This window comes from Carassius auratus, unplaced genomic scaffold (assembly GCF_003368295.1).
Source record: "Carassius auratus strain Wakin unplaced genomic scaffold, ASM336829v1 scaf_tig00041796, whole genome shotgun sequence".
Taxonomy (NCBI): domain Eukaryota; kingdom Metazoa; phylum Chordata; class Actinopteri; order Cypriniformes; family Cyprinidae; genus Carassius; species Carassius auratus.
The window spans coordinates 1-13,196 of record NW_020526675.1 but is presented as its reverse complement, the minus strand read 5'-3'; the positions used below and the strand labels follow the sequence as shown (position 1 = coordinate 13,196).

The 13,196-nt window shown below is 36.9% G+C and overlaps 3 pseudogenes; all 3 read left to right on the top strand.

Annotated features, from left to right (window-relative positions):
- The first annotated feature begins 6,796 nt into the window (after nt 1-6,796).
- LOC113085517 (uncharacterized) lies at nt 6,797-6,915 on the top strand (annotated as a pseudogene).
- Nucleotides 6,916-12,000: 5,085 nt separating this feature from the next.
- Nucleotides 12,001-12,120, top strand: LOC113085523 (uncharacterized; annotated as a pseudogene).
- Nucleotides 12,121-12,481: 361 nt separating this feature from the next.
- LOC113085519 (uncharacterized) lies at nt 12,482-12,600 on the top strand (annotated as a pseudogene).
- The last annotated feature ends 596 nt before the right edge of the window (nt 12,601-13,196 follow it).

The following is a 13,196-nucleotide window of genomic DNA, read 5'->3' as shown; positions in this document are numbered from 1 at the left end:
GCATCTTGCTGGCTGGAGGGTGGTTCATTTTTTGTTTGTGTTTTTTTTTACAATGGATGGATTATTGGCAAACGACACTGGACTGGCTGGAGAGACACGCATGGCAAACGACACTGGATTGGCTGGAGAGACACGTAAGGCAAACGACACTGGACTGGCTGGAGAGACACGCATGGCAAACGACACTGGATTGGCTGGAGAGACACGTAAGGCAAACGACACTGGACTGGCTGGAGAGACACGCATGGCAAACGATCCTGGACTGGAGTATCGACAACGAGCAGGACACGGTAAAAAACTAGATGCAAGAGATAAATTTGGTGAAAGGAAATACTTAAAGGAGGCAACTGTGATTGTGAATGTGGAGAACGTAAATGAGGTGAGAGCTGTGGATATTATTAAAGCGGTGACGGACAAATGTGGATATGGGAAAATCTTAGCACTAAGGCCAAGACAAGGAAAGGAATATGAACTGACAATGGAAAGAGAAGAAACGTGTGATGAACTGACTGAGGGATTGTTAATTAAAGGAGTGAACTGTGAAATAAAGAAACTGCAAAATAGAGATTATGTTGTTTCCTTCATGCACCTGCCCGTCTACCTTGATGATAAAGACATTTTTAGAAAATTGGAGGGATGGGGAGTTAATCCCATATCAAAATTAAAAAGAAGATGCTACCCGGGCACTGAAATAGAGGATGGAACAAGGTTTTTAAAAGTGCGATTCCCCAAGGAGGTGGCATCATTGCCCTACAGCACAAAGCTGGAAACAGCAGAAGGGCCGCAGTACTTTAGGGTGATGCACAGCCACCAGGTGAAGACCTGTAAGCTGTGCATGAGCCCAGATCATCTGCTTAAGGAATGCCCTGAATTTAAGTGTCACAAGTGCGAGGAAAGGGGACATTTCGCAAGGGATTGTAACGCGGTCAGATGCCCGGAGTGTCAAAAAATTTTAAATAAGTGTGAGTGTTGGATGGAGGGAGAGGAAGGAGGTCTGGAGCATCGGGTGGATGGACAGGTGCATGAAGGAAACACTGAAGAGGAAGGAGATATTGATGAAGGACAAGGGGATGAAGGATTACCACAGAAGGAAACAGAAGGAGGAACAGACAACCAAGAGAAAGAAGAAGAAGAAGGAAAAAGTAATGATATGGATGAGGAACAAACAGTAGAACAGAATACTCAGTGGACAGAAATGGAAATATCGGACAGTTTTAAAAATCTTTTGGATAATGTGGAGAGTGATGGACAAGGAATGCATGATCAAAACAAAGAAATGGGCAGCGAAGAAGAAACAAGGATGGACAACATGGGAAAAGACAGAGGGGAGAGAGGACAAAGTAGAAGGAGAACATTAAAGGTAAAACCAAATGTGGAAAATGTAAGAAAAAAATTAATGACAAGGGGCCGAGTAAAAAGTGTAAACAGATATGAAGTGTTAAGAGTGCTGGAGGGAGAAGATAAAGAATAATGTTTTTTAGGTATTTATTTTTATTTCTTTTAATGGTTTTAAGTTGTGTTACTTTTAATGCAAGGGGACTAATGGACATGGGTAAATTTGAAAAGGTGAAAGAAATGTGTAAAAGAGAGGATGTGATTTTATTACAAGAAACTAACTGGAGGGAAGAGTACATGACTGAAATAAGGAAAAGGTGGAGTGGAGAGATTTTTAATAACAACGGTGATGGGAGGCTGGGAAGAGGAGTTGCGATTTTAATAAAAGAAAACTGTGGGGTATCATGTAAAACAATATATAATGACGTAAATGGGAAATGTATTGCGGTTGAAATGGAGTATGAGGAGAAAAAAGTTATTGTAGTTAATATTCATGCACCGATTGTAGAGAATGAAAAGAAGGAATATTTTAATGTATTAAGAGATTTTTTAAAAAAGCATAAAGAAGTTATTATGATGGGTGATTTTAATACTGTTTTCAGTAAATTAGAAATGGGAGAGGGAATGGTTTTTAAAAATGATAAAGGAAGAAAAGAACTGAAATTATTAATGGAAGAAAATAATATGATTGATGTATGGAGAGAAAGAAATGAAAAAAAGAAAGAATATTCAAGGAGGCAATTAGTAGGGAATTTTATGTGTAAAACAAGGATTGATTTTATTTTATGTACAAGGAACATTGAAGGTTTTATCGGTAACATTAAATATGAAGAATCAAGTTTAAGTGACCATAAACCAATTTTTATGCAAGTAGACTGGAGTTCAGTGAAAAGAGGGCCGGGTGTATGGGTTTTAAATGTAGAGGTTTTGAAGAATGAGGAGTATGTTTTAAGTATTAAAGAAATTATTGAAAAAGAAAAGGAGAATGAAATGTACAGTGAAGATAAAAGGATATGGTGGGAAAATGTTAAATATTTAGTTAAAAAATTCACAATAAAGTATTGCAAATTAATACAGATATGTAAGAGGAAGAAGGAGAGAGAAATAAGAGAAAATTTGGAAAATGAATTAAATGAGAATGGGAAAGATATACAAAAAATAAAAGAATTGGAGGGAATATTGAAAGACATGGAAGAGAAAAAATATGAAGGTGCAAGACTAAGGAGTAAAGCTAAGTATACTGTGGAGGGTGAAAAATGTACAAAGTTTTTCTTTGATCTAGAAAAAATAAGAGGGAAAGCTGGAATGATTAAAGAAATAAGAGGAAAAAATGGTGTAGTGGTGGAAACAAATGAGGAAATATTAAAAGAAGTAAAAGCATATTATGAAAACCTGTTTAGCACTGAGGGGTTGAGGGAAGAAGAGAAATTGGAGTTACTAAATCAAATAAAAACAACAGTAGGAGAAGTAGATAAAAAAGAGTGTGATGAAGAGATAAGAGAAGAAGAGATAAAAAGAGCAATAAGTGAATTAAACAAAAATAAAAGTCCAGGTATAGATGGTTTGGGGAGTGAATTTTATATTGTTTTTAAAGATTTTTTAACCAGTATTTTAAAGGAAGTATATGAAGACATTTTTAAGAAGGAGGAAATGAACCAGAGAATGGGGATGGGATTAATAAAGTTAATATATAAAAGAAAAGGAGATAAAGTAGACCTAAAAAATTATAGACCAATTACAATGCTGAATACAGATCTGAAAATTTTAACAAAAGTTTTAGCCAATAGATTGAAAGAGGTAATGCCAACCATAATTAAAACAAATCAAGTGTATGGAGTAAAAGGGAAAGATATAGCAGATACAACTTTAAGTATAATAGATAGAATAAGATATATGAAAGAAAAGAACAAAAAAGGATATGTTATTAGTTTGGATTTTGAAAAGGCCTTTGATAGAGTGGAGCATGAATATTTATTTGGAATTTTAAGAAGGTACGGGTTTGGGGATAATTTTGTCAAGTGGATTACAATTTTATATAGGGGAGCAATAACAAGAATACAGTGTAATGGTTTTTTAACAGAATGTTTTAAAATTACTAGGTCAATAAGACAAGGATGTCCATTATCAGCGCTTTTATATTCTTTAGTTGCAGAACCATTGGGATTAGCTATTAAAATAGATGAAGACATAAGAGGGATAAACATTGAAGGAAGTGGGGGAAATGAAAAAATATTTCAATATGCGGATGACACAACAATAATAGTTAAAGATATAGAGAGTGTAAATAAAGTAATGGAAGTAGTACAGATGTTTTGTAGGGGATCAGGAGGAAAGTTAAATGAAGAAAAAACAACATATGTGAGATTTGGAGGAGTGACTGTTTTAACGGATTATTTTCATTTTAAAGAAACAAAAGAAGTAAGGATTTTAGGTGTTCTAATGGGAAAAGACGAAAGGATTGTTAAAGAAAAAATGTGGGAAGAAATAGTAGGAGGAATTGAAAGAAGGTTAAATTTTTGGAAATTGAGGACATTAAGTTTAAAAGGGAAGGTTTTAATTTTAAATGTTTTAATGGTGTCAAAGTTGTGGTATGTTTTATATGTGACTGCTATGCCAATATGGGTGGAGAAAAGGTTGAAAAAATGTTTTTTAGATTTTTTATGGAATAGTAAACCGTCAAGAATTGCATATAGTACGTTAATAGGAGAAGCAGGGAAGGGAGGGATGGGATTAATTGATGTAGAACAGAGAAAAAATAGCTTAAGAATTAAAATAGTAAAAAATATCTGGATGAGGGTCACAAAACAGCATGGAAAAGGACAATGGAGTACTTTTTAAACAAATGTGGGGATTTTAACATGGGGGATGGAATTTTATGGATGAAAACGAAGAATTGGATGACAGAAAGATTACCAGAGTTTTATAGAGAAATGTTTAGTGCCTGGGGAAAATTTTTAGACAGAGTAGAGTATGATCCACATGGGAGAGAAAACATTTTAAATCAACCTCTGTTTTTAAACAAAAACATTTTAAAACAAGACAAAGAAATGTTTTTAAAGAAATGGATGGATGTGGGGATAACGAGAGTGAGAGATGTTTTATATGAATTTAAAGAAGGATTTTTACCGACACAATTTATTGTGGATGCAATGGAGGAGGCAAAAGAAGATTACAGTGAACAAGAAATAAAAAATAAATATGAAATCATTAAAAATGCAATACCTAAAGAGTGGATTAAAAGAATAGAAAGTATGGAAGGAGAACCAAAAGAGAAATGTATTCATGTGAAATTAGGGGAAAAACTGTATGATTTTAAGGAATGTACTGTGAAAATGATTTATCGTGCTTTTAGAGATGATGTTTTTAAAGAGCCGATTGTAAATGGATACTGGGTGCAGAAATTCAAAGATTTAAAAAAAGAGTGTATATGGAGAAACATGACGGGGAAATGTGTTGAAACAAAATTGGAATGTTTGGAGTATTTTATAAGGCATAAAGTGGTTTTTACTGATGTTATTTTAAATAAAATAGGAATGGAAGAAAATGCTCTGTGTAAAGTGTGCCAGGAAGAGGAAGAGGGGATTTTACATATGTTTTTACATTGTAGAGAGCTAGAGGACTTTTTAAGGAAATGTAAATGTTTAATTAAAGATGTGACTGAGGAGTGGGATGAAAATGTAATGGAATGGAACAGAGTTGTGATGTTTGGTTGGGAGAAAAAGTGTAAAAACAAAAGTTTTATTAATCTGTGTGTAATGCTAATGAAAAGTGCAATATGGGACAGAAGAACTGTGGCTAAAAAGGAAAAAATTGTGTTGGATGTTTGGAGTGTGTTTAAAAGAAAAACAGAATTATATATCGAAAGACTGTATGTGTACTTTAAAGGCGTGAATATGTTAGACTCTTTTTATGATGTTTTTACCCCACAAGTTTGTTGTGTTTTAAATGATTTAATGTGGAAGTTGCCAGAAAGTGGAAGAGCTTTTTAAATTATCTATGTAAATGAAAGATGTGTAATGTAGAGATGTGTAAAGACGATGTTCTGTATTTTCTATTGATTATTGTATTTTATTGATTGAAATTTCTTAATAAATAAAAAAAAAAAAAAAAAAAGGCTATGCCAGATCATGTCTGAGCTCGGAAGCTAAGCAGGTTTGGGCCTGGTTAGTAATTGGATGGGAGACCCCCTGGTAATACCAGTTGCTTTAAGATTTTTGTAAATTTTTCACAAATTATATAATAATCTTGAAAAAAAAAAGAGTGAATGCCCAATCTTTGAATCTTAGCAGTCATTGACCTGTGTAGTGTTTGGATGGGAGACCCCCTGGTAATACCAGGTGCTCTAATATTATTGGAAATTTATTACTAATTATATAATAATCTTAAAAAAAAAGAGCCAATGCCCGATCTCTTAATCTTAGCAGGTATTGGCCTGGTTAGTGCTTGGATGGGAGACCGCCTCGGAATACCAGGTGCTGTAAGCTTTTGGATTTTCATTCCTACTTATATAATGTATGGGCGATTTGATTGGCTGATCTTTAAATAGTCTTCTCTTTGCAGTATCCTTCGCTTGCGACGTAACAACCTGGCTATGCCTGATCTCGTCTGCTCTCGGAAGCTAAGCAGGTTTGGTCCTGTATAATGTACCGGCGATTAGATTGGCTGATCTTTAAATAGCTCTCTCTTTGGAGCAGTCTTCGCTTATGGCCATTCCACCCTGGCTATGCCAGATCATGTCTGAGCTCGGAAACTAAGCAGGTTTCGGCCTGGTTAGTAATTGGATGGCAGACCCCCTGGTAATACCAGTTGCTTTAAGATTTTTGGAAATTTTTCACAAATTATATATAATCTTGCAAGAAAAAAAGAAAGGAGTCAATGCCCCATATCTGAATCTTAGCAGGTATGGGCCTGGTTAGTAATTGGATGGGAGACACCCTGGTAATACCAGTTGCTTTAAGATTTTTGGAAATTTTTCACAAATTATATAATAATCTTGAAAAAAAAAAAAAAAAGTCAATGCCCAATCTCTGAATAATAGCAGGTTTTGCCTGGTTAGTACTTGGATGGAAGACGGCCGGGAAATACCAGTTGCTGTAATATTTTTGGCAATTTTTACTAATTACATAATAATCTTGCAACAAAAAAAAAAAAGAGTAAATGCCCAATCTTTGAATCTTAGGAGGTATGGACCTGTTTAGTGCTTGGATGGGAGACCGCCTCGGAATACCAGTTGCTGTAATATTTTTGGAAATTTGTACTAATTATATAATTATCTTGAAACAAAAAGAGTCAATGCCCGATCTCTTAATCTTAGCAGGTATTGGCCTGGTTAGTGCTTGGATGGGAGACCGCCTGGGAATACCAGGTGCTTTAAGCTTTAGGGTTTTCTTTCCTACTTATATAATGTACCGGCGATTAGATTGGCTGATCTTTAAATAGCTCTCTCTTTGCAGCAGTCTTCGCTTATGGCCATACCACCCTGGCTATGCCAGATCATGTCTGAGCTCGGAAGCTAAGCAGGTTTGGGCCTGGTTAGTAATTGGATGGGAGACCCCCTGGTAATACCAGTTGCTCTAAGATTTTTGTAAATTTTTCACAAATTATATAATTATCTTGAAAAAAAAAAGAGTCAATGCCCATTCTTTGAATCTTAGCAGTCATGGACCTGTTTAGTGTCTGGATGGGAGACCGCCTCGGAATACCAGGTGCTCTAATATTATTGGAAATTTATTACTAATTATATAATAATCTTAAAAAAAAAAAAAAAAAAAAAAAAAAAAGAGTCAATGCCCGATCTCTTAATCTTAGCAGGTATTGGCCTGGTTAGTGCTTGGATGGGAGACCGCCTCGGAATACCAGGTGCTGTAAGCTTTTGGATTTTCATTCCTACTTATATAATGTATGGGCGATTTGATTGGCTGATCTTTAAATAGTCTTCTCTTTGCAGTATCCTTCGCTTGCGACCGTAACAACCTGGCTATGCCTGATCTCGTCTGCTCTCGGAAGCTAAGCAGGTTTGGTCCTGTATAATGTACCGGCGATTAGATTGGCTGATCTTTAAATAGCTCTCTCTTTGGAGCAGTCTTCGCTTATGGCCATTCCACCCTGGCTATGCCAGATCATGTCTGAGCTCGGAAACTAAGCAGGTTTCGGCCTGGTTAGTAATTGGATGGCAGACCCCCTGGTAATACCAGTTGCTTTAAGATTTTTGGAAATTTTTCACAAATTATATATAATCTTGCAAGAAAAAAAGAAAGGAGTCAATGCCCCATATCTGAATCTTAGCAGGTATGGGCCTGGTTAGTAATTGGATGGGAGACACCCTGGTAATACCAGTTGCTTTAAGATTTTTGGAAATTTTTCACAAATTATATAATAATCTTGAAAAAAAAAAAAAAAAAGTCAATGCCCAATCTCTGAATAATAGCAGGTTTTGCCTGTTTAGTACTTGGATGGAAGACGGCCGGGAAATACCAGTTGCTGTAATATTTTTGGCAATTTTTACTAATTACATAATAATCTTGCAACAAAAAAAAAAAAGAGTAAATGCCCAATCTTTGAATCTTAGGAGGTATGGACCTGTTTAGTGCTTGGATGGGAGACCGCCTCGGAATACCAGTTGCTGTAATATTTTTGGAAATTTGTACTAATTATATAATTATCTTGAAACAAAAAGAGTCAATGCCCAATCTTTGAATCTTAGCAGCTATGGGCCTGTTTAGTGTTTGGATGGGAGACCGCCTCGGAAAACCAGGTGCTCTAATATTATTGGAAATTTATTACTAATTATATAATAATCTTAAAAAAAAGAGCCAATGCCCGATCTCTTAATCTTAGCAGGTATTGGCCTGGTTAGTGCTTGGATGGGAGACCGCCTCGGAATACCAGGTGCTGTAAGCTTTTGGATTTTCATTCCTACTTATAAAATGTATGGGCGATTTGATTGGCTGATCTTTAAATAGTCTTCTCTTTGCAGTATCCTTCGCTTGCGACGTAATAACCTGGCTATGCCTGATCTCGTCTGCTCTCGGAAGCTAAGCAGGTTTGGTCCTGTATAATGTACCGGCGATTAGATTGGCTGATCTTTAAATAGCTCTCTCTTTGGAGCAGTCTTCGCTTATGGCCATTCCACCCTGGCTATGCCAGATCATGTCTGAGCTCGGAAACTAAGCAGGTTTCGGCCTGGTTAGTAATTGGATGGCAGACCCCCTGGTAATACCAGTTGCTTTAAGATTTTTGGAAATTTTTCACAAATTATATATAATCTTGCAAGAAAAAAAAGAAAGGAGTCAATGCCCCATATCTGAATCTTAGCAGGTATGGGCCTGGTTAGTAATTGGATGGGAGACACCCTGGTAATACCAGTTGCTTTAAGATTTTTGGAAATTTTTCACAAATTATATAATAATCTTGAAAAAAAAAAAAAAAAAGTCAATGCCCAATCTCTGAATAATAGCAGGTTTTGCCTGGTTAGTACTTGGATGGAAGACGGCCGGGAAATACCAGTTGCTGTAATATTTTTGGCAATTTTTACTAATTACATAATAATCTTGCAACAAAAAAAAAAAAGAGTAAATGCCCAATCTTTGAATCTTAGGAGGTATGGACCTGTTTAATGCTTGGATGGGAGACCGCCTCGGAATACCAGTTGCTGTAATATTTTTGGAAATTTGTACTAATTATATAATTATCTTGAAACAAAAAGAGTCAATGCCCGATCTCTTAATCTTAGCAGGTATTGGCCTGGTTAGTGCTTGGATGGGAGACCGCCTGGGAATACCAGGTGCTTTAAGCTTTAGGGTTTTCTTTCCTACTTATATAATGTACCGGCGATTAGATTGGCTGATCTTTAAATAGCTCTCTCTTTGCAGCAGTCTTCGCTTATGGCCATACCACCCTGGCTATGCCATATCATGTCTGAGCTCGGAAGCTAAGCAGGTTTGGGCCTGGTTAGTAATTGGATGGGACACCCCCTGGTAATACCAGTTGCTCTAAGATTTTTGTAAATTTTTCACAAATTATATAATAATCTTGAAAAAAAAAAGAGTCAATGCCCATTCTTTGAATCTTAGCAGTCATGGACCTGTTTAGTGTCTGGATGGGAGACCGCCTCGGAATACCAGGTGCTCTAATATTATTGGAAATTTATTACTAATTATATAATAATCTTAAAAAAAAAAAAAAAAAAAAAAAAGAGTCAATGCCCGATCTCTTAATCTTAGCAGGTATTGGCCTGGTTAGTGCTTGGATGGGAGACCGCCTCGGAATACCAGGTGCTGTAAGCTTTTGGATTTTCATTCCTACTTATATAATGTATGGGCGATTTGATTGGCTGATCTTTAAATAGTCTTCTCTTTGCAGTATCCTTCGCTTGCGACCGTAACAACCTGGCTATGCCTGATCTCGTCTGCTCTCGGAAGCTAAGCAGGTTTGGTCCTGTATAATGTAGCGGCGATTAGATTGGCTGATCTTTAAATAGCTCTCTCTTTGCAGCAGTCTTCGCTTATGGCCATTCCACCCTGGCTATGCCAGATCATGTCTGAGCTCGGAAACTAAGCAGGTTTCGGCCTGGTTAGTAATTGGATGGCAGACCCCCTGGTAATACCAGTTGCTTTAAGATTTTTGGAAATTTTTCACAAATTATATAATAATCTTGAAAAAAAAAAAAAGTCAATGCCCGATCTCTGAATAATAGCAGGTTTTGCCTGGTTAGTACTTGGATGGAAGACGGCCGGGAAATACCAGTTGCTGTAATATTTTTGGCAATTTTTACTAATTACATAATAATCTTGCAAAAAAAAAAAAAAAGAGTAAATGCCCAATCTTTGAATCTTAGGAGGTATGGACCTGTTTAGTGCTTGGATGGGAGACCGCCTCGGAATACCAGTTGCTGTAATATTTTTGGAAATTTGTACTAATTATATAATTATCTTGAAACAAAAAGAGTCAATGCCCAATCTTTGAATCTTAGCAGCTATGGACCTGTTTAGTGTTTGGATGGGAGACCGCCTCGGAAAACCAGGTGCTCTAATATTATTGGAAATTCATTACTAATTATATAATAATCTTTAAAAAAAAAAAAAAAAAAAAAAAAAGAGTCAATGCCCGATCTCTTAATCTTAGCAGGTATTGGCCTGGTTAGTGCTTGGATGGGAGACCGCCTGGGAATACCAGGTGCTTTAAGCTTTAGGGTTTTCTTTCCTACTTATATAATGTACCGGCGATTAGATTGGCTGATCTTTAAATAGCTCTCTCTTTGCAGCAGTCTTCGCTTATGGCCATACCACCCTGGCTATGCCATATCATGTCTGAGCTCGGAAGCTAAGCAGGTTTGGGCCTGGTTAGTAATTGGATGGGACACCCCCTGGTAATACCAGTTGCTCTAAGATTTTTGTAAATTTTTCACAAATTATATAATAATCTTGAAAAAAAAAAGAGTCAATGCCCATTCTTTGAATCTTAGCAGTCATGGACCTGTTTAGTGTCTGGATGGGAGACCGCCTCGGAATACCAGGTGCTCTAATATTATTGGAAATTTATTACTAATTATATAATAATCTTAAAAAAAAAAAAAAAAAAAAAAAAAAAGAGTCAATGCCCGATCTCTTAATCTTAGCAGGTATTGGCCTGGTTAGTGCTTGGATGGGAGACCGCCTCGGAATACCAGGTGCTGTAAGCTTTTGGATTTTCATTCCTACTTATATAATGTATGGGCGATTTGATTGGCTGATCTTTAAATAGTCTTCTCTTTGCAGTATCCTTCGCTTGCGACCGTAACAACCTGGCTATGCCTGATCTCGTCTGCTCTCGGAAGCTAAGCAGGTTTGGTCCTGTATAATGTACCGGCGATTAGATTGGCTGATCTTTAAATAGCTCTCTCTTTGCAGCAGTCTTCGCTTATGGCCATTCCACCCTGGCTATGCCAGATCATGTCTGAGCTCGGAAACTAAGCAGGTTTCGGCCTGGTTAGTAATTGGATGGCAGACCCCCTGGTAATACCAGTTGCTTTAAGATTTTTGGAAATTTTTCACAAATTATATAATAATCTTGAAAAAAAAAAAAGTCAATGCCCGATCTCTGAATAATAGCAGGTTTTGCCTGGTTAGTACTTGGATGGAAGACGGCCGGGAAATACCAGTTGCTGTAATATTTTTGGCAATTTTTACTAATTACATAATAATCTTGCAACAAAAAAAAAAAAAAGAGTAAATGCCCAATCTTTGAATCTTAGGAGGTATGGACCTGTTTAGTGCTTGGATGGGAGACCGCCTCGGAATACCAGTTGCTGTAATATTTTTGGAAATTTGTACTAATTATATAATTATCTTGAAACAAAAAGAGTCAATGCCCAATCTTTGAATCTTAGCAGCTATGGACCTGTTTAGTGTTTGGATGGGAGACCGCCTCGGAAAACCAGGTGCTCTAATATTATTGGAAATTCATTACTAATTATATAATAATCTTTAAAAAAAAAAAAAAAAAAAAAAAAAGAGTCAATGCCCGATCTCTTAATCTTAGCAGGTATTGGCCTGGTTAGTGCTTGGATGGGAGACCGCCTGGGAATACCAGGTGCTTTAAGCTTTAGGGTTTTCTTTCCTACTTATATAATGTACCGGCGATTAGATTGGCTGATCTTTAAATAGCTCTCTCTTTGCAGCAGTCTTCGCTTATGGCCATACCACCCTGGCTATGCCAGATCATGTCTGAGCTCAGAAGCTAAGCAGGTTTGGGCCTAGTTAGTAATTGGATGGGAGACCCCCTGGTAAATACCAGTTGCTCTAAGATTTTTGTAAATTTTTCACAAATTATATAATAATCTTGAAAAAAAAAAGAGTCAATGCCCATTCTTTGAATCTTAGCAGTCATGGACCTGTTTAGTGTCTGGATGGGAGACCGCCTCGGAATACCAGGTGCTCTAATATTATTGGAAATTCATTACTAATTATATAATAATCTTTAAAAAAAAAAAAAGAGTCAATGCCCGATCTCTTAATCTTAGCAGGTATTGGCCTGGTTAGTGCTTGGATGGGAGACCGCCTGGGAATACCAGGTGCTTTAAGCTTTAGGGTTTTCTTTCCTACTTATATAATGTACCGGCGATTAGATTGGCTGATCTTTAAATAGCTCTCTCTTTGCAGCAGTCTTCGCTTATGGCCATACCACCCTGGCTATGCCAGATCATGTCTGAGCTCGGAAGCTAAGCAGGTTTGGCCCTGGTTAGTAATTGGATGGGAGACCCCCTGGTAATACCAGTTGCTTTAAGATTTTTGTAAATTTTTCACAAATTATATAATAATCTTGAAAAAAAAAAGAGTCAATGCCCATTCTTTGAATCTTAGCAATCATGGACCTGTTTAGTGTCTGGATGGGAGACCGCCTCGGAATAACCAGGTGCTGTAAGCTTTTGGATTTTCATTCCTACTTATATAATGTATGGGCGATTTGATTGGCTGATCTTTAAATAGTCTTCTCTTTGCAGTATCCTTCGCTTGCGACCGTAACAACCTGGCTATGCCTGATCTCGTCTGCTCTCGGAAGCTAAGCAGGTTTTGGTCCTGTATAATGTACCGGCGATTAGATTGGCTGAATCTTTAAATAGCTCTCTTTTGGAGCAGTCTTCGCTTATGGCCATTCCACCCTGGCTATGCCAGATCATGTTCTGAGCTCGGAAACTAAGCAGGTTCGGCCTGGTTAGTAATTGGATGGCAGACCCTGGTAATACCAGTTGCTTTAAGATTTTGGAAATTTTTCACAAATTATATATAATCTTGCCAAGAAAAAAAAGGAAAGGAGTCAATGCCCCATATCTGAATCTTAGCAGGTATGGGCCTGGTTAGTAATTGGATGGGAGACACCCTGGT